The sequence below is a fragment of the Monodelphis domestica genome, chromosome 4 (genome assembly GCF_027887165.1).
Source record: "Monodelphis domestica isolate mMonDom1 chromosome 4, mMonDom1.pri, whole genome shotgun sequence".
Classification (NCBI taxonomy): domain Eukaryota; kingdom Metazoa; phylum Chordata; class Mammalia; order Didelphimorphia; family Didelphidae; genus Monodelphis; species Monodelphis domestica.
Genome location: NC_077230.1, coordinates 395,343,635 through 395,358,517, shown reverse-complemented (window position 1 = coordinate 395,358,517; position 14,883 = coordinate 395,343,635). Strand labels below are relative to the sequence as shown.

At 41.2% G+C, this 14,883-nt stretch overlaps 1 protein-coding gene across 2 annotated transcripts in view; it reads left to right on the top strand.

Moving 5' to 3' along the window:
* KAZN (kazrin, periplakin interacting protein) overlaps nt 1-14,883 on the top strand; it is a 1,589,619-nt gene that overhangs the window by 973,371 nt on the left and 601,365 nt on the right. The window lies entirely within an intron of this gene.

The following is a 14,883-nucleotide window of genomic DNA, read 5'->3' as shown; positions in this document are numbered from 1 at the left end:
TTTTTTCTTTGTGATCCAATCCAATAAACATTTATTAGGCACCTACTGTGTCAGTCTACCAGCATTTGTTGCCAGGCAATATAACCAGGCACTGAGTTAAGCACCAGGGGTACCAAAGTAGTCTCTGCCCTCAAGGGGCTCACATTATAAAGGGGAAGCAATATATAAATAACTAGGTACATTTGAGATACATAGATTTAGGAGGAGATGGTTCTAATTATAGGTAGAATGGAGGGGAGACAGGGAGGTCCAGAAAAAGCCTTCAGCAGATAGCACTGAAGCAGAATTTCAAAGAAAACTCTAAGAGGTGGAGGTCAGGAGGGAGACTCTCCAAGGCCTGGGGGACAGTCAGTACAAAGAAGGGATTGAAGTGCTGCACCAGGGGAGGAGCAGTTAGGCTCATGTGACTAAGATTGCTAAGGGAATGCTAGGGAGTAAAGTATAAAAAAGACTGGACGGGGCAGCCAGGTGGCACAGTGGATTGAGAGGCACGCTTAGAGAGGGGAGGTTCTGGGTTCAAATCTGGTCTCAGACACTTCCTAGCTGTGTGACCCAGGGCAAGTCACTTAACCCCCATTACCCAGCCTTGGTACCAATACACAGAGCTGATTCTTAGAAGGAAGGTAAGGAGAGGGAGAAACAGAAGAAGAAGATAAAAATGATGATGATGATGATGATGACAAGTGGAAAGCTAAGAAGGGGCCAGGGTATAAAGACCTTTAAATATCAATATTGATATCAATCAATATCAATATTATCAATAAACTTTGGTTTATTATTCAGGGTTATCCCAAAAGCTAGAACCCATACCAAGGAATGGAAATCACAAGAAGGAGGATTTCACCTCAACATGATTAAGAGCTTCCTCTCCCTGGTTTCAAAAAGGAGATGCTCCTTCCTCATCACTGGACATCTTCCACCAGAATATAAGTAACCATCTATTAGGGATCACAAAATCAGGGATTTGAAGTTCATGAGGACTTTCGAGATCATCTGGACTACCTGCCTCGCTTTAGAGTGGGGGAAACAGGCCCACAGAAGTCAAGTGACTTGCCTGGGATTCTCCAAGCAGCATTTGACTTCCATCAAAATCCCGATTCTGAATCCAGTACTTGTCTCAGGGACCCCCATTGTCTCATTGGTAATGGGCTGTGCCCTGCTTAAACCCAGGAAACACAATTTTTTCATTGTCCTCTAATTGAGAGGTGTCTATTTTTGTTTTCGTTCTGAGATCATGGCATTCTCTGTTTTGAAGACTTAGAGCACTGCCAGGAGAACTCCAGTGTTTAAAAAGATGGGTCCTTGAGGCAATGAGTAGCCTGTCCTATCTGCTACTTCTCATATAAAAACTACTCTCCAGTCATAAATATATCCTATCCCCTTGCCCTCAGGGAACTTATGATTTGAAGCAGATGAAGCCACAACCCCCCCCCCCCATTGTCCAGGACAGTTTATGGTTCTCTTTTCATGGAGGTGGATGAAGAGGACAGCTCAGGTGGCCAAATTAAAACACTAAATTTTCCTAGAGTTTATACACTCTGAACAATGTAAAGAAGAGTATAAGCAGAGAGGCTGTCCATAAATCACCAGCAGTCAAAAGGCTAACTCCCCCTCTGCATTTAGGTATCACAGCCCATCCCCTACACCTCCTGGCATTTCCTAGATACAAGAGGGAGTGCTCCATTTGTCATCCTGACTGTCCTCCCTTGGGTTGGCTTGTGCAATGATCTCAGTGGTACCTTTGGCATGAAATATTAAGCCAAGGGATACAACTATGGCATTTCCACTCAGGAAACACAGTTTGAGAGAAGGTGGTTTTTCTTCTTTCATCTCAACCCTTCTCTTGATCTCATACAAACATGCCTTTGGGCAAGCAGATTAACTTCTTTGTACCTCAGTTTCCTCATCTTGTTTGTGGTGTGATCTATGGGGTCTCCCATACCGTTGATCTGAAGGGGCCTCCCTAATGCCCACTGCTATTTATGCTCACCTTAAGATCAAACTAAGATGTTGTACTAGGTAGCCTCTGAGATCTGTTCCAGCTCTAAAGTCTGAACAATGAAGGGGCCAAATCTGGATTTTCTTCAAGGTCTTTTCTAATTTTAAATCTTCTGATCTTTAGCCCTTGTTGCACATTTGGCTTTGTTTGGGGTGACTTTCTGAATGAGATTGTTATCATTTGTAATAGAGGAAATTGGTAAGTGGAGCAAACACGTCTTAACTCTTCAGCTGCTGACCAATGCCAAGACTCATAATGGACTCCCTTGACTGTCTCTGGAGGATAATATGTATCTCTTTACCTGGGGAGATAGCCTACATAATCTATCCAAACCTACCTTATGTGCTACCTCCTTCAGGAAGACTTCCCTGATCTCTCTCTCTCTCTCTCTCCACACACCAACTCTAATTGCCATCAAAACTGGAACCTAGAACCATAGATTCAGAACTGGAAGGAATCCTTGGAGTTCATCTAGAACAAGCTGTCATTTTACAGATGAGGAAACTAAGGCCAAGAGATTAAGTAATTTGCCTAAGGTCACACAGCTACTATAATAATTCAAGGACCCTCATGAAAAGGAAATGATCTGTCCCTTACAGTCACTCCCCAGGCAAATAAGTTCCTATTTCCCTATGTGTTTAGTCACCTATGGATATCTCTTATCTTCCTTATTAAATTATATTCTTCTTGAAATCAGGGACCTTCTAAATATCCCATCTGTCGTGGAACCCAGCACAGTTAGCTTTATGTATACTGTAGGAGATTGATACAGGGTTGTTGTAATGAGGCATTTTACAAACACTCCTAGCTTGTGGAGCCTGTCTGAGTTACCTTTGTATCTTTTCCAATACCCCACAGAAAGTGTTGTACTTCATAGAGATTTAATAAGGAAGGGAAGGAAGAAGGGGAGGAGGGACGAAGGAAGGGAATGAATGCTGAAATATAGATCATTTTCATCTTTGCCTTTGTATTTCCAGCAGCTAGCACATAGTAGGCACTTAAAATTAACATCAGATCGCACTGTCCTTAACTACAGCATCATATCACAGTGGCCAGAAGCTGCTGAGGAGTTTCCATGGCCCCATACATTTATTTTCTTTGAGGGATCTCTTTGAAGGGTTTAGCAAGTGGTTGGGCTCATTCCACAGATAATTCATCTGAATATATAATTCCCATTTTGTCTGATTTATTTTCCTTTTGCTCATTAAGAGCATGAACCAAAGTCACCCACAGAAGTCCTCCATAGCGGAACAGCCTTTTCCCTCTGGGAGATGGCAGTAATCCTCCTAATGTGGACTGTAATCACTACAAGCCGCCTTCTTTTTGCATTCTGGCCTTTCCACAAGAGCTATGCTGGGCCAGAAGAACAGGCTCGTTTATTTTGTGGTGTGATCTATGGGGTTTCCCATACCGTTGATCTGAAGGGGCCTCCCTAATGCCCACTGCTATTTATGCTCACCTTAAATATGCCTCGCCAGGATCTTATCTCTGACAATTCATGCATCATTCTCTTTGGAAAAGCAGCCTCCATTTTTACTCACCCTTTGTTAATTTCTGGATTCCTTTTTCCTGTCCTAGATGGGTAAAAATGGAGCTTTTTGTGCCAGTGAGAATGAAGCATCCTCCCTGATGCCAAAATAGCTCCAATATGGCAGGGCTAGTCTGGAGAGCTCAGCAGATTCCCCTATCAGCTTTGCTCATGTCCTTAGGGATAGTGTCAAATGTCCATGAGAGAATGCTTGTGGGGAAGTGATAATACATGAAGTGTGATATGATGGGAAGAATGTGAAACTCCAAGTTAGTTTTAGACTATACTCTGCCACTGAGTTGGGTAAGCCCTTGCTCATTCGCTGGATCTCAGTTTCTTTATCTGTAATATGTAGAGTTGAACTAAATAATATCCAAGAGGTCTCCCAGCTGTGACATTCAATATTTTAAGAGCTCTCTCACCTCTGATATTCTCTGTTCTAAGGTCTCTCCGAGATCTGACATTCCTTGTTCTAAAAACCCTCCCAGCTTTGACAATCTGTATTCTAAGGCCCTTCCAGCCCTGACATTCTCTGTTCTGAATTCATTCCCAGTTCTGACATTCTCTGTTCTAAGGTTTCTCCCAGCTCTGACCTTCTCTGTTCTAAGGGCTCTCCCAGCTCTGACATTCTCTGTTCTAAGGTCTCTCCCAGCTCTGACACTTTCTGTTCTAAGCTCTCTCCCAGCTCTGACACTTTCTGTTCTAAGGTCTCTCCCAGCTCTGACATTCTCTGTTCTAAGGTTTCTCCCAGCTCTGACATTCTCTGTTCTAAGGTCTCTCCCAGCTCTGACAGTCTCTGTTCTAAGGTCTCTCCCAGCTCTGATATTCTCTGTTCTAAGGTCTCTCCCAGCTCTGATATTCTCTGTTCTAAGGTCTCTCCCAGCTCTGACAGTCTCTGTTCTAAGGTCTCTCCCAGCTCTGATATTCTCTGTTCTAAGGTCTCTCCCAGCTTTGACATTCTCTGTTCTAAGGTCTCTCCCAGCTCTGACATTCTCTGTTCTAAGGTCTCTCCCAGCTCTGACATTCCATAGTTCCAATTCTGGGAGAAAAAATAAAAAAGGAAGGACCTGCCATTAGACTAAGAGGTTTTTATCTTAAAATCAACTGTGGATTAACCATAGCAGAGAGACCCAATATGTTTACATAATTCACACACCCTTTGTTCCTTCATTCAGTAGCCAATTATAGAGTTTTCCTATATGCAAGCAACCATCTAAGGAAGTAAGAGGGATACAAAGACATCTTAGAAGCAGCCCTTAGTGTAGCCAAGGATGTATGCATTAACCCCATTCCGAGTTTATGACTAGGGAGATTATCATCTTTGTATTTGGATGTTGTTTCCTTTTTTCTCTCATGAAGTGTGTTTCTTATGATTCCCCTTCTGAATGGTGGAATCATACTCAGAGTAAATACTCTAGAGATGGTGATCTTTTCTGGAAAAGCCCAAGACAGCGTTCTGTAGCTTTTATATGTCTTTTGAAAAAAAAATAGAACATAAACTCCTTGAAGGCAGGAGATCTTCCTCCCTCCCTTCCTTTCTTCTTTTCTTTCTCTTTCTTTTTTCTTCCCTTCTTCCTTCCTTCCTTCCTTCCTTTTTTTCTTTCTCTCTCCTTTCCTCCCTCCTCCCTCCCTTCCTTTTCTTTTTATTCCTTCCTTCCTTCCTTCCTTCCTTCCTTCCTTCCTTCCTTCCTTCCTTCCTTCCTTCCTTCCCTCCTTCCTTCTTTCCTTCCTTTTATATTCTCAGAATCTAGCAGAGTGACTGACACATGAGAGTGGCTTGATAAGTGCTTATGAATCAAATTATTGAATTTTTCTTTCAGGTGGTAAGTAATGGCCTAGATTCTATTCTAATACCTTCTGTGACTATAGGCACAACATTTTATTGTTACCTGATTTCTCCTTGTTTGAAATGGACGTGAATCATTGTACAGCTGTGGGTCTGGCTCACATGATGCCATTTCAGTGATATAGATGCTTAGGTAAAAGGCAAAACATAAAGCCAAAGTTCAGGTGTTTCAGGATGAGGCATAAGAATATTTCAGACTATGTTCTGTGTACTTTGTATCATCATCATCAGTCTTCAGCGTCATTATCTTCATGATCATCATCATAGTTATTGTCATCATCATCGTGATAACAACTGAGGAGTCCACATAATGTTGACTCAAGAGCTGCCCCTTGGGAGTCAGGAAGACCGGGATTCAGAATTTCTTGGTATTTCTCCTACTCTAAGAGATTTAGGGTGCATTTTCTAATAGTCACTTTTAATTTGCCCCTTTCATATTCAAAGACTGTAGAAGCCACCTAGTTGTGTCTCCTCATTTTACAGATGAGAAAACCAAAGCCTAGAGAGGGGATATATATACTAGGCTACATTCACTTTGGTAGCAAGTACAGAAATCAGGATTTGAACCAAGGTCCTATGACTCCAAGTTCAATGCTTTTCCCTTCTGCATTCTACTTCTAAAACACTGTGCACATTCTTTAACCACTTACCTACTGAGGAATAGTTCATGGTCTAAATATGTGTATCAGTTTCCCATCCCTCTCTTGTATATTGAATATTTTGGGAAGCAGTTTAGCAAAGTGTGGCAGTTCTCAAAGTATGATCTGAGGACCAGTGGTGGTCCTCAAGATCCTCTTAGTGGAAGGGGAAAATAACGCCAAAAGTACTTTCATAATGTTTCCAAGATATTTTCATTTTTAATGCAACATTATTGGCACATAAATAATGTATCTTTGAGGGGGAGGTCCTCAATAATTCTTTTGTATACAGGGATCTTGAAACTAAAAATCCGAGAGTAGCTGGGAGTCGCAAAAGCCTAAATTAAAATCTTGCTTCTGATACATAGTGACTTTGGATAAGTCACTTTGCCACTCAGTGACTCATCCATCTCTCTAGGACTAGTAGATATGCACAGACATGGACTTAAATCAACCAATAAGCATTTGTTAAGTGCTTACTATGTGCTGAATACTGTGCTAAATGCAGAAAGCCAAAGACAGTACCTGCCTTCAAGGAGTTTACATTCTAATGGGGAAGACAACAAGCAAACAAATATATACAAAGTAAGCAATATACAAGATGAATATGAAATAACCAAGGAAAAGCACTGGAATTAAAAGGGTTGGGGAAGGCTTCCTATAGAATCTGGTGGGATGTTAGTTAGGACTTAAAGGAAGCCAGAGAGATCAATAGTTAGAACCAAGGAGGGAGAATATTCCAGGCATGAGGAACAAACAGAGAAAATGAGGAAGAAATTGAGAATCACAATTTGCCCAAGATGGTGCCAAAGGGAGGATTACTTTCCTGGTACAAGTCTTTCTATCTGCTATAGTCCCACTGCCTCATCTTCATAGATCACTTCTATTTTTAGTCTTGAACTGTTCATTCATCTTTACAATATCCTCTTTACCTCTTTTTTTGTTCCTAGCACATGAATACACACACACACACACACACACACATGTATACACATTCACCTATCTGTTAAAGTCGCCTAATCTCTAGTATTAGTGCTGGGCCTGGGCATCTTGGAGTCACAATCCTAGTCTCAGATGCTTGACTGATTCTGTGCCAATCTTTCTGCGACTAAATCAGTCTTTTCTTACAGTGTTGATCTGTATGGAATGAGATTCAATTATGGAACAAGCAAGTAGGTAGCACTTTTGGACATGAATCTAGGAAGACTGAGTTCAAATCCAGACTCATATGCCTTCTAATGGCATGACCCTGCACAAGTCAGTTAACTTTTTCTGCCTCTGTTTCCTTTTCTGTAAAATGGGAATAATATTATCTCTTAGGATTGTTGTAAAGATCATATGAGACAAAATTAGCAAGCCTTATAGTGTTAATTAGGATGATGTTGATGATGATGTTGGTGGTGATGATGATGATGATGATGATGATGATGATGATGCATGCCATACTCTGGTGGTTCTCCCAAAACCTAGATGGGATTATTGCCATCTATCTGCAGGTCCTCCATGGACTCGTGTGTTTCTGCTTCTCTAAGACAATATATCACAATGAATCATGGGCAGAGGTATGTGGGAATCCAATAAGAAGGCTTCAGAACACGTCCAAGATTTGCCTTTGACCCAGGATAGCTAGCAAGTTTGCAGTCTCTGAGAAGGCAACAAATGGTGTTTGAAAGAGATTGACAGAGGTGTGTTTTGGCCCAGGAGATGGGAGGCAGTTTTTGATTAAGCATGACTTACTGTGTATCTGGGACTGTATTACCTATTGAGGATTCAAAGACAAAAGAAAAAAGAGCTTAAAATTCATTGGGGGGAGGTAAGAATAAGTACACTATGAGTAAACAAATGTACATTAGTGAGGAAAGACACTAACAACTGGGGTGTTGCTCTTCCCCTTTTTTCTTTTTGTCCTCCAAACACATGCATGATCTTACTGTTACTTGGCAAGCTTCCCCTTTACCACATCTCATTGGACATACATGTGCCTTTGTTTACTCGGAAAAGACCATGTCAATGACCAGGGCTTCTGGAGAAGCTGGACTTGAATGATTCACTCAGTGTCTTGACCTCCTCCTCCTCATTGGCATTCCCAGACAAATGTACTATTATCAGGTACAGATGATCCCTGAAGACTGGATCACCATCACCCAAGTCATTCACTGTAAGCTAATGGAAACCAAACAGAGAATGGGGGGGGGGGGGGATGTCAATGAGAAAAGATGCCAAAAGAAACTGGAGCCAAACCAGGGACTCTGGGATAAATGACCTGAAGATAAGAAATAGCTCTCCAGTGGGTGTCTTGATGGGTCAGTGGATAGAAACCCAAGCTGGGAGAAGGAGGATCCTGAGTTTAAATCTGGCCTTAGATACTTTCTAGCTGTGTGAACCTGGGCAAGTCACCTATTCCCCACTGTCTAGCCCTCACTCTTCTGCTTTGGAACCAGTTCTTAGTATGCTGATTCTAAGACAGAAGGTAAGGGTTTTGGGGTAGGGGGAGAAAAGTAATAGCTCTTCACCAGGATCCACTGACCACTATTACAATTTTCCTGGACAATTAGATCCTGTTTTTTTTGTTTTTTTTTTAAACCCTTACCTTCCGTCTTGGAGTCAATACTGAGTATTGGCTTCAAGGCAGAAGAGTGGTAAGGGCTAGGCAATGGGGGTCAAGTGACTTGCCCAGGGTCACACAGCTGGGAACAGTCTTGAGGCCAGATTTGAACCTAGGACCTCCCGTCTCTAGGGCTGGTTCTCAATCCACTGAGCTACCCAGCTGCCCCCTTAGATCCTCTGTTTTAATGAAGCTCATGTCTGAGGCTCCCCTTTGAAGGAAGCAAGAAAACAAGGGAATGGTTTAGCAGCAGAGAGCACATGACCTTATAAATGTCTTGAGAATATTAATTTGCCCATTGCTTGAAGAATATATTGGTAAGGGATGTGGCTGGGAGCAGGAGGCCCAATTAGGATAAAATAGTTCAAGTTACTTTAGAATCAGGATCCAAAAAGACCTATCTCAAAAGGTTAGGTTCAGTTTTTTCCAGTTGAATCTGAGTCTTCATGACTCCATTTTGAATTTTCCTGCTAAATATGCCAAAGTGTTTTACCGTTTCCTTCTCCAGCTCATTTTACATAAAAGGAAACTGAGGCAAAGAGGGTTAAGTGACTTTCCCAGGGTCACAAAGCTAGTAAGTGGCTGAGACCAGGTTTGAAATTTAATAAGAATAGACATTAAATTTTACATTCGGGCCCCCCAAATCATCCTCATAAATACAAGATGCTGGAGGCATGGCTAGAGGGCAGTTTGTATTAGAAAACAGATGAGAAGGTTTTGATGAACTTCTTACGCAGTATTTGGTACTACAGGATAGCTAAAATAGTTAGTGGGATATTGGCCTCTTGAGAAAACAGAGCATTCTGAAAGAAGGAGCTGTCCTTTGCCCCCGAGTTTGGGTACCATATTTGAGAGAGGATCTGGGTAAGCTGGAAAATGTCCAGATTGGTAATCAGGAGGGGAAAGAGCCTAGATATCATGCCGATATCATGCCGCCACAAGGATCAGTCGAAGGAGTCTGGTTCTATGCCAAAAGCCCTCTGGGTATTCCGTGTTAATTGAGTTAATTAAAATTGCTGGAATATATTTCCTATGCTAAGCAACTCAGAACAAGTTGTTGGGTTTTTTTTTTCTTTTTAAAAACTAATCCTCAATGTCAGGTCCTTCGGAGAAAGCCACAAGGTCAGTTTGGAGACAGAAAAACCAGAAAGTGAAGCAACTAATAACCTATAAAGGAGAATTTTCAGTTGACTCCAGAAACTACCTCCTCATTCATCTTTTTCTTTGTGCTTCTCCTGATCCTGCCTCCTTTTCCAGTGAGGCCAGCTCACCTACTGAGGCAGAGGGGTTGCAGGTAGAAGGAACACTTGTAGAATCAGAGGATCTTGCTTCAAATCTCAACTCTTCTATTTTCTATGTATTTTCTATTCTATTTTTTTCTATTTTCTATTCTATAAAAATCTATTATTTTCTATGTAACCTTGGGCAAGTAATCTCCTGTTTGGGGGAAGAGGAGGAGGAAATGAGCATTTATTAAGTACCTACTGTACCCAGGCACTATGGTAAGCTCTTTAAATTATTATCTTGTTTGATAATTTTTAGATTTCTGTGTTCCCCCTTCTGTAAAAATTAGGGGGCTGGAACAATGAACAAGTCTTTCGTGAGTACCTATTATATTTTGTTGAATTAGACTAGAAGTATTTTCCTGCTTAAAGTTTTATGATCCTTTTGCTTCTCATATCTGCCCATTGAATCACTCACACCTGCCACCAGGAATACCTAATGGCAAAGCACATCCTTTTCCTCCTATAAATCAAAGTCCACAAGCATCTATCAACCAATCTATCAACAAATGCACTAGGCATTGTGCTGGGTGCTGGCTATACCGAGACCAAAAATAAAGACCCCTTCCTAAGCAGCTTACTAAATTATACAGTCAATCAACAAGCATTTTGTAAGCTCTGATGATCTGCCAGGAGCTGTGCTGAGTACTGGGAATCCAAAGAAAGGGAAAAACCATCCTTTGTCTCCATGAAGTGCAATATGTAAATGACTGTACATTCAAGATATATACAGAATAGATGCAAGGTAATCTCAGAGGGGAAGGTACCAGTAGCTGGGAGGACTGGGAAAGGTCTACTGTAGAAGGCAGGATTTGAACTGACACTTGAAGGAAGTGAGGAGAACTGAGGCAGAGGTAAGGGGAGGAGACATTCCAGGAAGGAGAGAGCACCAATTTGAAGTCATAGAATAGGTATATGGAGGGTCATATTGAAAGATCTTGAATTCAAATTTGATCTCAGACACTTACTCAGGGTCTGGTAGGGAAGAAGCTCATCCTAAACCTTCATCTGGAAACTAATTCTTCTTTCAGACTAAGTGCTAAGTTTTGTTTCTAAATTGCTCAGAGTCCTGTATTTGGAGTCAGAAGACCTGAGTTCAAATCCTGGTTCTCCCAAAAAATAGTTAATAAAATATATTCCTCTGGGATGTCCCTGAGGAAGTCATCATAATCTCTTTGGGCCCCGTTTCTCTATCTGTAAATAAAAGATTTGAACCAGATGACTTCTGAGGGCCTTTCCATCTCGAGATCAATGATCCTCTAACTGCAGCTTCTATCACTCAGCATCCTGAGTCAAAGCCCCAGTTAGCCAATCCTAGTTATGGCTCTACTTGACATCACAGAAAAAGCCAACCAGAACAGAGAGAACGACGTTACTCTCACTTGAAACACCAACCTGGCCGAGCTGAAGAATTCAGAGAAGACCATTTGGAGTGAGTCCTGCTGAGCGTCTGTGTATGTGTATGTTTATTAAATATTGTAAAGAAATTACAAAACTGTAAGTTTGTGCCAGAAACCAAAGTCTAGACATTATCATCTTGTCACCGCTTCCATTCTCCGAGAAGCCAGATTGCCTCACCCAGAGGATGCTCTTGGCCCACACCTGGAGAGCCGGTGATGTGATGCAGATGGCAGTCATTACAGAAGTTAGATTCTAGATACAAGCCCATGTTGTCAGCCTTTTCTACTCTTTGCCCCCCACCCAGGCATGTTTTCTGCCTATCTTGAATTCCTTTAAGCTTCTATTCACAATTCAGAGAGCATTACCAGTAATTAGCCTGGCAAGGAAATAGAATAAAAGGCAGGACTCCCCAATATCCTAGATCTCTCCCTGATTACAAAGCAGTCTCTGTCCCATAGTTAAGTCATTTGCTATACCTTCTCAATACAATGTTTCTTTGATAATTAAAATGGTGAAAGCAATTTCCTTCTTCTCTGCGAATGGAAAGTGTTTAAAAGCAAGAAGACCCAACTCATCACTTACAGAAGTCAATGCTATGGGACCACAAAGCCCCAAAGATTCTTTACTCATAATTAGCAATGGGGAAAAAAAGATTTTCAATCAAATGCCATCAATCTTTTTTGGGGAGGGAATCCACATTTGAAATTATTTTGACAAGAGAGGTTTTTTGTGGCTGAGATTGGAAAACGCTAAAAGCAGAGTTTTAAAATGTAATTATGTCAAATTTCAATCTGTTTTAGATGTCAGCATGCTTTCAGCAATTAATGGGGGGAGTGAGGAAAGAGATCCCAGGAACTTTTCTACTAGGCAGGATGATGTTTCTTCTAGGTTATCATAGTATAGTAGAGACATTTAGGTGGTTTGGAGCCAGGAGACCTGAGCTTAGCACAATTTCCCAGAGTTTAGCACAGTGTCTAGCTAATAGTGAGTGAATACTTGCTTTAAAAATCCTTGTTGAAAGGTCCTGTGTTCAAATCCGGATTAAGATGCTTTCTAGATGTGTGATCCTGGGCAAGTCACTTTAATTACCTAGCCCTTACCTTTCTTCTGCCTTGAAAATGATACTTGGTATCAGTTCTAAGACAAAAGGTAAGGGTTGGTTTATTTAATTTTTAAAAATCCTTGTTGAATGATTGAATTTTGTCTCTGCCACTAGTTTTAAATCCCACCATTCTAGCTGAATGACCATGGGCAAGTTACTTTAATTTCTCTGAGCCTCAGTTTTCTCTTCTGAAAAGAAAAGGAGGTAATAATATCCTCTACTTCCTAGCATTTTGAGAACCAATTGAAATAATATGGTGATATTCATAATATGAAATAAAATGAGCCTAGAATAGTATAAAAAATAAGAGCTACATAAATGTTAGCTTTTCATGTTATCATTGCCCAAGATCACCCAGGCAGTGAATAGTGATGCCAGGATTCAGACCCATCCCATGCATTCTAGCTATTCTAGCACCCTGAACAGCCACAATTAAAGCTGCAAATATCCAAGAATGAAACTTTTCTCCAGAGTGAACCTGGACGAAACTGAAAAATGCAGGCAAAGATCATTTGATGTATGTACGGGCATCATGGACACCCCCATTGTCCTATTTCTAACATGATCTCTGGATACATCATTGAAGAACTAATAGGAAGTTTTCCTGCCATTCACCAACTCTCCTTTCCAGATAGCATTATTTAAATTCATACGATTTTAGTTTCTGAGTTCCCAAGTAGAAATGAAAATGAAAATTATTCTAGCCATCATCCAGACTGTCTAATAACAAAGACTCATTTGTATATATGTATATATATATATACACCCCCCCAACATATCCCCTTATCTGAACCTCATAGTAGCATTTTCAGTGAAGAGAGTAGATTCTGTCACCACAATTTCACAAAGGGAGAAATGGAAAGTCATAGGAGGGGAAGCAATTTTTCTAACATCACACAGGAGACCATCCAAACCTGGAGTAGAACTCAGATCTTCTGGCTAATTCCTCTAAAGTAATCACTATTATGTGCAGACTGTGACAATCAAAACTGTCCAATAACTGCTATATGGCATCCATCTCCCTAGGAGTAGCATCCATTGCCCACTTTAGTGCCTGTGCAAGTAGGCCTCCATGCAGGGGATAGCCTCCCTCAACCTCCATCTCCTGAGTTCCCGAGCTCGTTTCAAAGTATGGCTCAGATGCCCCCTTGCTGCTTGAAGCCTTTCAGGATGTCTCTATCCTTCCTGAAATTATTTTGTGTAGGAATATATACTGGTCCTGTGGTTTCATTGACATTGAACTCTCAGGTGAGGAAATCCCTTCCTCCAGTGCAAATTGACAGCTTCTCCATGGTTTATAGTCTTGGTTGCATAGGGCACTAAGAGGTTAATTGTCAAAGAACCAGAATTTGTCAGAGGCAAAACTCAAACCCAAATCTTCCTGACTTTGAGGCCAGCTCTCTATTCATTTTTACCATGATTGCCTCTCTAATAGAGGCATTGTTTACATATCATTTTCTCCTATTAGAATGTCCACTCCTGATATATAATAATCGCTTAATAAATGTTTGCTGGTGGGTTGCTTTTTTAAAAAAAAATCTTTTTATCCCCAGTTCCTAGCATAGTGCCTGGCCCATGAGGTGCATAATAAATGCTTGTTGATCGGTTAATTTTTTTTCAGTCTTTGAATTCCCCAATGTCCAGGACATAATAAGAGTTTAAAAGATGTTTGTTGAATTGAATTGTACTGAATTGAATGCTATCTCTGGAGCTGTTCTGTATATCCCCTTGCATAATCCATGTTGGATCAACTCTCCAAATCAATACCAAAGAGTTATCTCCTAAATAGGTCTGTTAATACACTCTGGGAATGGGAGACTGGCACCGAAGCCAATTCTCATGAGTATATCCTCTGTGACTTCTGGGTATATCCAATTTATTTGGGTTCCCTATACTGTCTGTGCCCCCCTTCTAATAAATGGTCTTCTGATAAATGGCTGTGGGTGTCAGAAAGAGGGGGGACAACCTTCCCTTCAAGATGGCCAGCAGTAGGTCCATCTAGAAATGCCAATTGTCCTTCTCCAAAGTCTTGTGACCCTCTTGGTGGGGAAGCATTTCTGCCTTCCTATTCCCGACCAAGTCAGGCTCTCAGGGGTAGGTCTTGGCTCCAGAGAGCACTTCCTGGGGCATTAGGATTCTATGGCACTCCTGCAACCCATGGACATGCATATGGGCTCTCTGTGTTCCACTGAAAGGGGGGCTCTTTGTCTATAGAACAATTTTCGTTGGATTTGGCGCCCATAACAAAGCGGTCTTTCAACATGCTCAGAGCCTATAGGGAGCCGGAGATTTTTCGATGAAAACTTCAGGAGAATTTGCCAAGTAGTTTGGGTCTGTAAATTAGTCCTTGTTTAAAAATTTAGACAAAGCCTGGTGCAAGAGGAAAAATGCTTTCATAACATTAAAGGGCAATTACAGTGAAAACCACTTTTAAAGCTGAATGGAGCCCTTCTTTGGCAGTGGGAGGGGAGCTGAAGTGTT